Raw genomic sequence first — 15,198 nt, 5'->3', positions numbered from 1 at the left:
GCACTAGGGGGTGGGGGGAGGTGGAGAGTAGGGGGTGGGCACAGTTATCTTCCAGCCCTTCCCCCTCACTTTCCACCTTTCACTCTCTGTAGCAACAGCAAGTTACCTGAGCTTCAAGCCCAAGATGTTAGCTGCTTCCCCACCCCTCCCATTAGAATAAGCTGCCCCCCCCACTCCCATTCCCCTGTTTCTCTCCCAGTCTCCTCACCGGGTCCGAGGACATGCTGCAGCTAAGTCCCCAGCATGGATGCCACACAGACCCACGGGAACGGGTGGGCTAATTATCCCCAAGGCTCCCCCCTTATTTCTTCCCTCGGCATCCCCCATGCTTGGAACACCTCTGTTGGAGTTTCTTCCCCAGGGACTATTTCCCCCACTGGGGAGAGGTTTTCCAGGCATTTCTATTTTGCTGACAGTGGCTCCCCGGGAAGAGTGCATGCATTGGTGGTGGGTCTGTTTGCAGAGGAAGCCGGTCTCTTCACTTGTCCCCAGTGTACTTCCTGAGGGCCTACTGTGTGTCCCTGACCTTCGGAGGTGAGGGGGTGAGGAAATGGGAACACTGCCCCAGACAAAACCAGCTGCCAAGGGGTCAACGTGCACTCCAAGTGACGCCGCACGTCAGTAGGACTGCCTGGCTGCCACAGGGTTCACGTGGCGGTGATCCTTGGCTCTGGAACGGCAACAAGGATTGCCAGACCTTTCTTTCACACTGCCCCTGGGTGGGCTCAAGCTGCCAGCCTTGCGGTTGGCAGCCCAGGGCCGGTAGCCAAGTGCCTTTTCACCCAGGGCTGGTGGGGCCCAGCCCAGAGGATGGAAATAGAGATAAGGGTTGTCATTGAGGGCAATGGAATTGATTAATTTGGGCTGGGTGGTCCGAGCTGGCCCCAAGGAGGAGGTTCCTTCTCTCTCTAAGTGACTTAGAGAGAGAGAGAGAGAGAGACACAGAGGCTGATGCTGAGTACCAGAGATCATCAGGCTCCTCCCCCCCTGGTCCCCCAGCTGGCCCCTCCCTGGAGGACACTCTTCAGCCCAAATGGGCTACAGATTGCTGCTGGGGCTTCGGTTGGTGCCCCACAATGTGCTGAGGTGCGTCCCCGAGATCCGGGGCTGGCTGCGGTCGGTCGCGTCTTCTCTGTCCCACACTGGCTCAGTCTCCTTTAGGAGCCCCAGGGTCATAACGGGTTGCACCTTGGGCTCCTGACCGCATGCTTACCGGTTCAAACCCACCAGCCACTCTGCAGAAGAACATCGAGGATGTCCACTCCCGCACAGTTACAGCTTCTGCAACCCCACAGAGACCCTTGTGCCCTGTCCTGTAGGGCGGCCTTGGCCTGGAGTCGCAGTCAACTCCACGGCAGAGCATGGGGTTCGGTTTGCCTCGTGAGCGCACCCTCAAAAACTAGGTCCATTGCATACAGTGGATTCTGAGGGGATCTGCCAGGCCAGCTCCATTCGGAGCAGGGAGGCCAGTTGGGGGGGGGAGGGGGTGACGGTGATGGTTGGCATTTTTCAGAGGCCGTCCTGGTAGATTTTCTTGCAGGACGCTGGATGATCACACTAGGTATGATCGGGCTTTGTAGTAGAAAGAAGTTTTAGGAGCAGGGAAAACTCCATGGGCCAGGAAAGCCACTCCGAGGAATTGTTTTCTGTCTCGACAATGCACCCTGTTCATCCTGCGAGGGGAGCCGGGGCTGTCCTGCGGGGATCTCCCTGGGAAACCTTACCCCGCCTGCCCTATACCCCTCCAGCCTCTTACCTCGTCAGACATCTTTCTCTTCCGCAAACTCTGAGCCCATTTTGTAAGGTGGACGATCTGAGTCCTTGGTGGCTTGCCCAAACCGCCGTCCTGACGTGATTTGGATCCAAGACCAGAGTTCCTTGGGAGAAGGGTTAGAGGTGGAAGCCTCGCTGTCAGCCTCGCTGACCGGACAGCCTCATGTTTTTGATGTTTGTTCCATTAAGAAGGGTCTGCGATTTAGCAGCAGCCCTTGTGCACCTCCCCGGGCCCTGGGGGCACAGTGGTTACAAGTTGGTCCGTGATCCGCCCGCCAGCTGCTCAAACCCACCAGCTGCTGCGCTGGAGAAAGAGGGCACTCTACTCCCATAGAGCGTCACCCTCTCAGAGCCTTACAGGGGCAGGTCTGCCCTCGCCTGCAGGGCGGCTGTGAGTCAGCATCGGCTGGATAACAGTGAGTTTCTGAGTGATAGAGGCATGTGTGTTGTCTGCGGTCAAGTCCACTGTGATCCTTGGTGACCCTGGGCACAAAGTGCTGCTTGGCTTGGACCATTGTGATCTGTAGGGTTTCCATCGGCTGTTTGTGTTTGTTCTGTTTTCAGAAGTAGCTTGCCAGGCCTTTCTTCCCAGCCTTCCTAGCCTAGCCTGGAAGCGCTGCAGAGCCTGTGACCGTTCAGCAGCCTAGCATTGCGGCTGTGCCTGTGCGTGAGCTGTATCAGGGAGGCGGGCATGGAAACCCCCCCGCCCCGCCCTGCCCCGCCGGGTCCCCGTGTGGAAGACCAGCCATCGCTGCCCCTCACTGTGCTTAGGGTGAACATCTGCAGCGCAAATCGCTTTCCGATTGTGTGGTTCATACTCAGCAGTCTGTTTCGTGGCCCCCGGTGCAGTTGCCCCAGTGTCCCAGCATTCTTCCCCCTCCCGCCCCGGTCCCCGTTTCTGTGCCTTTCACCCCTCTCTCCTGCCCCTTCTTGCCTTCAGGGCTGTTTTTGGGCGACTGCTGCCATTTAGCTCTGCTCACGTTGACGGTTCTGAGAACATTTCTCCCTGGTTACTCACTTGACAGGCCCAGCTATTGTTAGGCAGAAAGGTCTGAGAGTGGGCTCCCTTCCAGGTTTTCCAACATTGCGTCTTAGGGACCTAGCCTCAGGGTTCCTCCAGTATCAGACTAGTAAATCTGGTCTTTTTTTTAAATAGTTTTTCTTTTTTTGCTTGTTTGTGTACATTTTTCTCCCACCCTGTCCAGGAACTGCGTTCTGTTCATTGTGATCAGAGAAGCCGGTCTTGGTAGCTGGGTACCATCTGGTTCTGCTCTCAGGGCCGTGGCCGCTGTGGTTCGTGTGGTCCACGGTTAGCCCGTTGGACTCACGATTGCCTCCAGTCTTTGATCTTCCTCACTCGTGTTTGCTTCAGGCAGGAAGAGAACAAGGAGTTGTATCTTTGATGGCCTGCTATCAAGCTTTTAAGACTCCATTTAGTACTCACCAAAAGCTCATTGCCTTCTGACTCAGAGCCACCTCATAGGACAGTCGAACTTGCCCATGGGTGTCCCAGACTGTAAATCTTCATGAGAGTAGAAAGCCTAAGCTCTCTCCCACGGAGTAGCTGGTGGTTTAAAACTGCTGACCTTGCCACCGGTGGTTTCGATTTGCTCACCCATGACACCACTAGGGCTCCGCCGCTTAGTAAAATAGGATGTAGAACATTGTCCCTGTGGACTGTGTTGACTTAGCTGTCCAGCAAAACTCTGGCCTTAGGCTTTTGGAGCCCAATGACTCAGTCCCTCCAGGTGTTTGCTTGTGGCTACAAGGTTTGCATCACTTTGCCCTCTCGTGCTGCACTACACGATTTGCAGCCCATGTAAACACGCATGTTGGAACCCTTCAGCCAGATCTGTAGATGCTGGTGGGTGTGTCCCCATATGTTGCCACTCCCTGCCAGTTCAAGTGAGTACCTATCTTTATAGCCACTTGTGAACTCGCGTTTGTTACTACTGTCCTTGCAGGAATGTGGGTGTGATCTTTTTAACTCTCACTCTTGCGTACATCCCCCCATGTCTTCCTTTGCCTTGGTCCCCTTGTGCCGACCTCCCTTCTACTCTACTGCCTTGCGCTCCATCCGAGTGAATGCCTCTCTCAAATGACGGAAAGCAAGCCGAGCCCTGGTATTTTCAGTCACCTCCTGTGCGCGTGGAAGTGGACATGGAATAAGGAGGCTGAAGAGTCAACACATTTGAATGCTGGTGCTGGTGAAGAGTACCAGAAGGACACGGACCACCAAAAGAACCGACAGATCTGTTTTGGAAGAAGTACCGCCCCAATGCTCCTTAGAGCCAAGCACGATGACACGTTATCTCTTGTACTTTGGACACGTTCTCAGGAGAGACCAGTCCTTCAAGGCCATCCTGCTGGGTAAAGCAGAGGGGCAGCGGAAACGAGGAAGACCTTCGACAAGATGGATGGACGGTGGCTGCAGCGATGGGCTGGAACGTAAGAACACTGGTGAAGACGCCACAGGAAGGGCAGGGCTTCCTTCTGTCCTGCACAGGGTCGCTGTGAGTCGGAGCCAGCTCAGCGCCGCCTAACAACAAGCTACTAACAGGTTTAGCAGCTCGTCAGCAAGGAGCCCTGGTGGCATAATGGATTACATGGTGGGCTGCTAAGCCCAGGGTCAGCAGTTCGAAACCACCAGACAACACTCCACAGATCAGGAACCCACAGGGGCAGCTCAGCCCTGTCCTGAAGGGTCACTGGGAGTTGGAATTAGACTCGATGGCTGTGAGTTCATGATTCAAGCCCGCCAGTCACTCCTCAGTGGAAAGTGGAAATCTCATGCTGCTCGGAGGATTTGCAGTTTCGGAAACTCACAGGGGCAGTACCCTGCCCTTCAGGGTCACTGTGAGTCAGAATTGGAGGTTTGCCTGTTTTTTAATAGACAGTTGCTTATTTTTCACACCAGGCAACAAACTACTGCTCTTGAGTTGATGCTGACCCCCCAGGGCACCCGAAAGGACAGAGTAGAGCAGCCCCCCGTGAGTTCTGGGACTGTCACTCTTTGTGGGAGTAGAAAGCCCCATCCTTCTCCTGTGGAGTGGTCTGTGGTTTTGAAGTGCTGACCTTGTGGTTCCCACCACACCCCCAGAGCGTAAACGATTTTTCGTTTTCAGCTCAGTCTTACAGGTCTCGTCATGTCATCTCCGGGGCCATCTGACGATTCATACACACGCTCTTGTTCATAATCTTTTCTGGGCTGCGAGACATTCCCCAGGACGCCAGGAGGTGTTTCTAAGTCTGTTTCTAGGTGAACCAGGAAGGGGTGTGGGCCTTATCAGGAGACTGGGCTCTTATCAGGGGACGTGGTAGCTATGCCTGGGGCTGAATTCCTCGCTCTTGCTGGATCCTTATCTACAGGAGCTCTTGTGGCAGGCACAGTGGGTGGGGCAAAGTCTATGGTTCAAACCCACCACCTCATCCTCAGGAGAGAGATGAGGCTCTTTGCGCCCCTAAAGATCCACAGCCTGGGAAAACCACGGGCAGCTCTCTCCCGTGGCCCATAGTGTTGCTGTGAATTGGAGTCACCTCGTGGCGGTAAGTTTTTGAGTGAGATTTCTATCTTGGCTGCCCTTGTGAGGCTTCTCGGAAGCTGCATCCTGAATGACTTTGTTCCTCCTCGCCAGTATCATCCCACCTGGACAAGGGGCTGCATCTGGAGGTCACCAGAAACCTTTGTTCCGGTGACCTCCTTGTCTGGTCCTCCCACTTGATGGCCTTTGCTGTGCACATGCCACTTGATGTAGTAGTCAGGGCTGGATCTGGAGCCCAGTGACTGGCCCAGGCAGTTTGCTTGCTCTGGGCCTCCGTCTAACTCTGTTCGATGGGTTCCTCCCAACCCCAGATCTGTAAGCATGTCTTGAGAAGTCATTAACACCCATAGCAGTCCTGTAGGGGGTGGGCGTAACCGTGGCGTAATGGTTCCTCGATGGGGCTGCTAACTACAAGGTCAGCTGTTCAAAAGCACCAGCTGCCCAGAGGGAGAAAGATGAGTTAGTCTCAGAAACCCACAGGGAGAGCGCTACCCTGCCCTATCGGGTGGCTTTGAGTCCGATTCGACTCGACGGCAGTGAGTTCTTGGGAACACATGGTTGGCTTTGCCGGTCAGCGGGATTGGTTGACCTTCCCCAGCAGTTCTCTGTCTCTCTGTGGGGGCCTTTTCCACCCCACTGGGCCATGCATGGGGAATCCCGGTGGTGAAGTGGTCAAGCAGGGGCTTGTTAGCCCCAGCGTCTGTGGTTCAAACCCACCCGCCGTTCCTCAGGATAAGGATGAGGCTTTGAGGTCCCATAACGATTCATGGTCTACAGAGCAGTTCTTCTCTGCCCCTGGGGTTGCCCTGTGTCAGGGGCAGTGGGCTTGGTTTGGGGGCCCCGGCGGGGATGGGAATACTAGCTTTTCCTCCAAATCCAGGCAAGCGGTTCCCTTTCCAGGGCTCAGTTTCTTCTCCTGTGAAACAGGCCAATGGTGCCTCCCTTAGGGTCAGTCCTGGGGCCCCAGCCTGGAGGAGCCGGGCATCGGGAGACTGGAAGAAGTGGCCCAGACATGCCCTCCCAGGAGGCCATGCGCACACTCCTCTGAAAGCTCCCCATTGTCCTCCGCCCAGGCGCACAGCGAACAATGCTGGCATTCTCAACTGCATGGCAGCAGAGGGCCCAGGGCAGGCCAGACCGGCCTGACTTAGGGCTCCCCCATTCGGTGCCTCAGTTTCTCCAACCGGAGGAACCGTGACTAGTAGGCGACCCACCACGGGCGTGCTCACAGCTGTGGGCGGCGATTCCGCCTCCTGGCAACCTCGTTGGTTGCACAGAGTAAGAACTGCGTTCCAGCAGGCTTCGAAGCTGTCCTCTTTTGGGAGTGGATGGCCCGGCCTCTCTTCCTCGGCACCACCAGCTGGGCTTGGACTGCCAGCCTCTAGGCTAGTGATAGAGCACAGACCATTCATGCCACACTGGAAACAGGGCTTGTAGCAAGGACTTAAGAGAACCTCGGGGGCTTGATGGTTACGCATTGGGCTGCCAACCACAAGGCCAGTGGTTTGAAACCACCAGCTGCTCCTTGGAGGTAAAGATGGGCTTTCTACTCCTGTAAAGAGTGACAGTCTCAGAAACCCACAAGGGCAGTTCTAGCCTGCCCTACAGGGTCGCTGTGAGTCAGAAACAACTCCGTGGTAGTGAGTTGTTTGTTTTTCTTTTTAAAGAGTGACCGTTTTGTTTTTTTTTAAAGAGTGACCGTTTTAGAAACCCACAGGGGCAGTTCCAGCCTGCCCTACAGGGTCGCTGTGAGTCAGGATTGACTCAAAGGCAGGGAGTTGGGCTTTTGGTTGTATGACTGCGTCTTACTCTGCAGTGTAGAAGCAGAGTCTCCCACAGGTCAGATCCCACCTCCCCAAACCCAGCAGCCAACCAACACTAGCATTTTAAACAGGAGGTGGCCACCCACCCAGGCAGGCAGATACTCAGTGGCAACCCACACCAGCGAGACAGAGGCTCGTAGTGGTAGCACCCATTCCCGCTCATGGCAGCCCCTGAGTTTCAGAACAGGATGCCCCCCGTGCGCCCCCAACCCCCCACAGTTCCCAGTGCAGTCATCTTTCTCTTGCCAAGTGGCTGGTGGATTTGAACTGCTGTTCTTTTGGTTGACGGCTGAGCGCTTACCTGCAGCATCATCAGGGCCCTTCTCCCCTCCTTGGGTGTCCTGGAGCTGGTCCACCCCAGGCCTGTCCCCGTCTCCTGCCTTGCCACGCCCCCCCCTCTGTCCCTGTTGAGCAGGGTTTGGGAACTCACCCCGGCTTGCTAGCAGCCTGGGGGTTCATGCAGAAGTTGTACACCTAGAGGGGGAATCGGAGTCATGGGGCCCAAGGCAGAGGGTTAGACTGGACGGCCTGGAGGTGAGGGGTCACCGTGGCCTGGGCGTGTACCCTGTGTCCCTCGCTCACTGGGGTTTGAAGAACGTTACTGTCCCTTCTCCAAGTGCAGGTTAGGAGCGGCCCCTGTGCTACTTAGAGCAGCTCCCGGGTGGACAAATGTGGAGCAGGTGCCTGGCTCAGAGTGCGCTCTCTCAGGCGGCGGCGGTCGTTAGTTAGGCCTTCTAGATCTGCCAGCCTCAGGGCCAAGGGGCATGAGATGCCTTCCACCACTAAAGGTTGCCCGTTGAAACCCACCCAGCAGTGTCATGGAAGAAAGGCCTGAGCTCTGCATCTGAAAGATGGCACCCAAGAAACACCCCCTGGAGCTGTGCTCCTCAGGCACGCCACAGGTGGGATCAGAGGAAGGGAGGAGGCCCCTGGATCACCCCCGGCCCCCACCCGCCAGGCGAAGCTGCCTTCAGTCCTTGCCCTGCCCCACCCCTGCATTTCTCCTTTGAGACCTTCTGCAGTGCCCAGAGGGGCAGGGGGAAGCTGCCTGACTTCTAGGTGACCTTGTGTCCCCCAGCCCCCTGAGTTCCAGCCTGGTTGGGGACCAGGGGAGCCTCGTTAAAAGCCTTGAGGCTCGGAGGAGCCTGGGAGGCGCAGGGCAGTTGAGTCCCCAAGGACCACCTGAGTGGGGCGGTGGATGCATCTGAGGTTAGGTGCCTTGCCAGCATCTGTTGTTGGCCCTAGGTGGGCCCCTGCCCCGCAGGACACTTGTGGTCACCCACTGGCCCTGGCACCCTCCCTCCCACCCCTCGGCCAGCTCGGCCCCAGCAGCCTGTGTCTCCCTGGCCTCCTTCCCTGAGTCCACACCTAATGGGGCTGTGTTCATAGCGGGCGCCCAGTAGCTGCTATTGTTAGTTGTCTCCTTGCTGACACACAGTAGCAGGTGCGGAAGGAGGGAGGAAGGGAGGGAGAATCGTCAGCTCTTGGCTGTGGCGAGCCCCTGACTCGTGGCGACGCCAGGCCTGACAGGCCAGTAGGCTAGCAGACTGCCTGCGCCTGGCACCATCCCTACGGTCTTTGCTGATCGAACCCTTTTGGCCCGTAGGATTTGGTTTCGATTTTTTCCCTTTTCGACTGACCGTGAAAAGAAAATCCGGGGCGAAGATTTACAGAGCAAACCCATTTACTTGTCCTTTGCTGGTTCGTACGCGCTTTGTTTCAACTCGTTGATTGCGGACACCCCCCACCCCCACCCCACACCATGTATCATTTCTTGCATGCCCTCCCTGTGTTTCCTCTTGGCAGTCCTCCCCCTCTCCCGTCCCTCCTAAGCCGTGTCTTTGGGTAAATGCTGCCCTTGTCGTCTCAGATGGCTGAGTATTCTAAGGTGTGTGGACCTCCCTACTGTGATTTCGGCCTTTATAGACAGACATGCCCGTTGCTCAGCTGATCACTGTGCTGTAGGAGGAGAGGTGGGGGCGCAGGGAGAGGGAGTAAGCTCAGTCCCAGGCCCGAAGGATGACGTAGGGTCGGGGTCCCACAGGTCTCCCTCCAACTAGCAAGCTTGGTCTGTTGGGTTTTTTTTTCAGATCTTGAGAGCTAGTCTCCATTTTCTGCCCCATCCCAGCTAGGACTTTCTACTGTGATTCCTTTCAGAGCGGTCGGTCGTGGTAGCCGGGCACCATGTAGTTCTTCTGCCCTCGTGGTCTTTGGTTCATGTGGCCTTCCACGTGTCTGATCAAAAAACAAACCATCGCCATCAGGTCGATGCTAACTCAAAGTGGCCCACAGGACCAGGGAGAACTGCCCCTCATCTTGCTCTCAAAGAGCGAGCGACTGGTGTTTTTGAACCGCTCGCCGTGTGGCTAACAGCCCAGTGAGGAACCACGATGCCACCAGTGCTCCTATCGTTGTGCCTACAACTCAGGTGTTCATGGGCTGGTTTCCTCCTCGTCTGTCTCAGCATCACAGCTACACGGCAGCGTCTGTTGACAGACAGTGGTGGCGGCTGTGCGAGGGGTGCATTGGCTGCTGCATGGGAAGCCAGAATCTACCCCCGTTCTCCTCATTAGACCCTAAACTGCAACAAGGAACGGGGCCGAGTGAGCTGCGACCCTGTGTTCTCAGCTCCTGTCACGCCGTAAGGGCTGCACAGATGTTTGTTGACTGAATGTCTGATGCCCCATACCACGGGGTGGAAATAAGGACGCCAAGGACCAGCATTGGGCATCCTGATTTTGTTACCCCCCACCCCCCACCCCAAACATGACCTACCCATTTTGTTGTTGTTAGTAAGTTGCCATGGCGTTGATTCCCACTCACGGTGACCTTGTGTGTTTCGGGGTAGAACCGAATCCCGTGGGGTTTTCTCAGCCATTGTTATAACGAAATCCGACCACCAGGGGCTTCTTCCTTGGTACCTCTGGGTGGCTTTGAACTTCCAGCTTTTGAGGTTGCCTGCTCCATTCAAGGGTTTAAGACTCGGAAACCTCATGGAGGGTCTGTGAGTTCAGCACCCCATGGCAGTGGGGTTTGGTTTGGTTAAGCAGCCATCAAACCCCCCTCGGGTAGTACTCGGCCACTAACCTAAGAAAGGCCCTGCTCGGCTGGCCCCGGCCTTCCCACCTCTGGCCTCAGTGGCATTTCCAGGCCATCTCAGGGAGGCTTTGTGAGGGGCTGTTTGCATCACGCTTCTCCTCCGTGTCTTTATCAGAAGGAGCCCTGGCAGTGTGGTGGTGAAGTGCTCAGCTGGAAGGTTGGCTGTTCGACCCCACGGGCAGCTCCAAGGGAGAAAGCTGGGGCAGACTGCTGCTATGGAGATCGACAGCCTCAGAAACCCTGTGGGATCCTCCCACTCGGCGCGGGCGCGTGAGGGTCACCCTAAGGGAGGCAGGCAGTTGAGGGTTAGCTGAGTGAAGGGAGCCTCCTGACGTTTGCCCAGCATTTCGTCTCCTCCACACCCCCGTCCACAGCCCACTGTTTCAATGTGGAGCCTCCAGAAATTTGTCACATTGTCACCGAAGGGCAGAGAGCCCAGAGAGCCCTCCGATTGACAACCGGAACTGTTTTATTGTAGCCTGGGATTTGTAACAGAGCCGCCGGAAGGAAACGATGGTGTGGCTATGTAATTCGTTATTGTTACATTGTGTGTCTTGTTTCAGTGTCACGTTTAACACAACAGCATCAGCACCCTGGGGGCCACAGCCAGTCTGCTTTTGGCTCCTCACCAAAAGGTTGAGTCGATCTAACACAGGGGGACCCAGGTGACAGGCGGTGTGGAACTGGCCCAGAGAGTTCTCTGGGCTGACACCCTCACAGGACCAGATAGACCCGTCTTTTTCTCTTAGACCTGCAGGGGGGGGGCTTCGAACCAGCAACCTTCTGTTGGGCAGCCGAGGATATGACCCTTTGGCCACTAGAGCGGCTTGTTCAATTTGTGCATCTTTTGTGCTTTTGACCTTTAGGTTAGTGAGTAAGCTCAGTCAATTTCAACTCACACTGACCCTACAGGAAGGACAGGGCTGTTCGATGTGCCTTACGGGGCTCACGGGCTGTAAAAAAGCACCAGAGGAGTCCTGGTGCCCTAAGTGCTTATACTTTGGGCTGCCATCCACAAGGTCAGTTTGAAACCACAAGCCACTCCTCAGGAGAAAGACGAGGCTTTCCACTCCCGTGAAGAGTTACAGTCTCGGAAACCCACAGGGGCAGTTCTACCCTGTCTCCAGGGGCCGCTATGAGCCAGAAGTGACTCGGTGGCCTGGCCGTGAGTTTGCTTTGGGTTCATTGTCTTTACTGCATGTGCGAGAATGGAACTATGTGAAAGTGTGAAATATTGTGAGACTGCCCAGCATGGGACAGAACCACAAAGGGAGCGCAGGATTATGAAAAAACGGTGCCCATAGGCTCTCCACACAGGGTATCCACCAGCCGCCCCTTTGTGGGAAACTGCAGGGTCCACGATGCTGTGGGCAGGAAAGCCCAATGAAAGGAGGCGGGGCCCGAACCGGCATGGGCTTGCGAGGAGGCCTGTGTGGGCATGAGTGCCAGTGCGCCTGGCAACTCGTCTGGGTATGTTCGATGAGGTGTCTCAGAACAGACGCACACCAAACACGGGGATGCATTCATCCGTCGGTGGAAATGCTGTGACCAGGGGCTCCCAGGAACCCAACCTCTATGTCGATCGGGCTTGATTCCGCCATGATGGTGACCTTACAGAGTCCAACGAGCGAGCGCAAGCTAGCCACCTTCTGCTCAGCCACCACCCGCCCGTCTGTGTAGGCCTGTGTGCTGCGCAGCAGGTGTCAGCCGGGCGTCCTGACCACGGCAGGCCAGGGCTCGTCTCCCAGCACAGCACAGCCAGTCTTCTGTCGTGACCCCGAAGGTTTGTGTTCTAGAAGTAGATCACCAGGCCTTTCTTCGTAGCCCGGCTGCATCTGGAGGCTCCCTCGAAGCCTCCCCACCAAAGGTGACCTTGCTGGTGTTTGACAAAGGGGTGGCCCAGCTTCCAACATCACAGCAACACGCACGCCACCAGAGGACACGCTGACCAACGGCGGGTGGCAGCAGGGAGGTGGTCGACAGCGGTGCCTGTGGTTGGGGGAACACTGACCCCAGAGAATCAAGTTCGAGCACTTTCTAGACGGATGCTGAGAGGAGAACGAGGAATGAGTGAATGAGGTTATGAGTGGAAACGTCTCAGGAGGCAGGCCCCTGGGAGGTTTCTGAAGTGTTTTGGATGAGGACGATCCCCCAGAAGGACAGGAGAAAATTAAGGCTCAGTCTTGGTGGCCACCATGTGTAGGGGCAGAAGCAAACACAGTAGCTGCTAAAACGGAAAGAAGGGAGATGTGTGCGTGGAGGAGTGGGATGGGGCCATGGCAGTGTCTCCAGGGCAGAGGGGGCCGTTTCTGAAAAGTCTTCACGGAGCTGGGCTGGAGGTCAGGCTCCTGGATCCGCTGCAGGTTGTCCAGGAAGCAGGAGTTTCAAGAGATGAGTGAGCAGGGGTAGTAGAGCGGCCGGAGCCTTGGAGAAGGGGGCTGTGTGCGTGGAAGGAAGAGGGAAGGAATGGAATTCTTGGGAAAAATGGATCCCCCACCACCCCTTGCATCCCACGGTAGGGAGAGAGGGCTTTCTACTCCCACGGAGAGTTACAGTCTTGGAAACCCTCAGGGGTAGTTCCACCCTGTCTTATAGGGTCTCAGGGAGTCGGCACAGACTCAGTGGCAGGGAGTTTGGTCTCATGGGAAAGATGCTGGTCCCCAGGTGGCATATCCCGTTTGCCGGCGACTGCTAACCTGAAGGTTGGCAGTGGTTTGAACCCACTGAGCAGTGCCCAGGAAGAAAGGCCGGAGGGCTGTTTGTATAAGATGACGGCAAAAAACACCCTCTGGAAAACCCTGCTCTGTAACACGGGGCCCCTGAGTCGGACTCGATGGGACGCAACGAGCTGGTAGGAAAGATGACCTCGGTGGACACTGCTTGTTGATTACTCTGCGGTACAGTGGAGAGGGATTACTGGCCACCTCAGCCGTTTCCCATAGGCAGCCACAAGGGCCACGGCCACCCGAGCTCCGTTTCCAGATCTTGTCACTGCCCCAGACGGAAACTTGGTGTCATTAAGCAGTGCAGCCCGACTGCCTCTTCCCTAAGCTCCTGCCTACACCCTTTCCCTTGCTGGATCTTCCCTCTCAGTGGGGCCATAAAGTAACTATGGCTTTGCTCCGACACCCTCCATCCGGCAGTGTCTCAAGGCCACTCAGGGTGGCAGCAGGTGCCAGACCCTCATTTGTCTTGATGGCGGTGTCACATCCAGGCCACCTTTGGTGGATCCATTCATCCCTTGATGGACACACACAGAAGTCATCGCATGTGGTTCCTAGACTCGTGGGGCGGCAGGCGGCTAAAAGCTTTTGATAGAGCTGTGAGAAATATATTTCGTTTTTTGTGGGAAGAGAGACTAGCCTTTGTGGGGCACCCATTGTGTTCCACGGACGTGAGGGACACCGTTTCATCTAACCCTCGAAGCTGGTCTGGGAAGGGACACACATCCCCTTTACACTGCGGATGCAGACTCAGGGCATGAGGCAGCAGCTGGTGTGCAACCCCCGGGTCCCCGAGAGGCTGCCTTTGGGGCCTGGCCTCCCTTGGAAAACAAGGGGCTGGGCTCACTCTGTCCCAGGGCCAGTGTCCCTCGGGGAGGGCCCACATCTCGAGAAGCCTCAGTTCGCTCCCCCTCCCCTGGTAAAACAGCATGTTGGTGTGTGTGTGTGTGTGTGTGTGTCCCAAAGTTGATCCCCTGCCTCTTGGTGATCGTGAGCTCCATGGGACATGGGTATACAAGGCTCTGTCTGAGTCTGTCTTCACGTCCACCGGTCACAGACCTAGGAAAAGGACTGCCTGATCTTGCGGCAACTCTCAGAAAAGAGCCCTAGTGGCCTAGTGGGTGACGTGTTGGGCTGCTCATCACAAGGTCCGCGGTTTGAAACCACCAGCCGCTCTTGGGGAGAAAGAGGAGGCCTTCTTCTCCCCTAAAGAGCTACAGCCTTAGAAACCCACAGGGCCGTTCTGTGAGTTGCAATGGACTTGATGGCCGTGAGCGTGGTTTCTTTGAGGGTAACTCTCATGCTTGACTTTTTGAGGAAATGCTGAAAACAGGCAGCCAGGGATTTAAGGAATGATCAGGTTGTCCTTGGGGGCCCCCGGGAGTCCACAGGTCAACCGCTAGCCCCTGACTTCTTCCTGTAGAACACGGAGTGGTCTGAACTGGGCTTACGCCCTCGGTCTCGTCTCTCCTTGCCCGTCTGTCTGCACACGTGGTCCTGGGCTCGGTTCTCCGGAGGAGCAGAGCAAGTGGAGCATGTCCGCACGTACGAGCACCTGTGTTGTTGCGGCTGTGGGTGCCGTCGGCTTGGTTCCCGCTCACAGTGACCCTGGGTCCAGCAGAATGAAGCACTGCCTGCTCCTGAGCCACGCTCACAGCTCTCCTTAGGTGTGAACCCACTGTCGCACTCACCGTGTCAATCCATCTCGCTCGGGTGGCTCTCACTTTTTGCCGCCCCTCGACATAATCATATCCGAACCAGACCCCCTGCCATCCGGTCACTCTGATTTGACGCAGGATTCCCTCAAGGCTCTGAATCCACGGATGCAGACTGCCTCCTCATTCTCTCCCTCAGAGGGGCTAGTGGATTTGAACTGCCCACCTTGTGGTTGGCATCTCAACGCCGACCCCCACGGCACCACAGAAATGACACTGTGGAGACTGGCGGGTTCCACATCCATGGGTTGGGGGTCAGGCTTGGGTCTTTCCCCGACTCACAGGGGTGCAGGGGGCAGGTGAACCCACACTGGGCTTCAGGAGATGGCAAAACCCAACACCTGCTGGTCGGACAGCAGGCTGCTGACTCAAGTCCCAAGAACCAGGGGTGAGAGGGTGACAATCCGCATGCAGGATCAAGACCCCGAACTTGGCCAGAACATCCGTGCATTGGATGCCTGCCACACCCCAAAGGAAACACCCCTGATTGGCCGCTCACGTTCGATTGGAAAATGGAGGATGA

Source organism: Echinops telfairi, unplaced genomic scaffold (assembly GCF_000313985.2).
Source record: "Echinops telfairi isolate 266 unplaced genomic scaffold, ASM31398v2 ScPeMD7_655;HRSCAF=1070, whole genome shotgun sequence".
In the NCBI taxonomy this organism is placed as follows: Eukaryota; Metazoa; Chordata; class Mammalia; order Afrosoricida; family Tenrecidae; genus Echinops; species Echinops telfairi.
The sequence above is the reverse complement of the archived record's forward strand: the minus strand, read 5'-3'. Positions refer to the sequence as shown.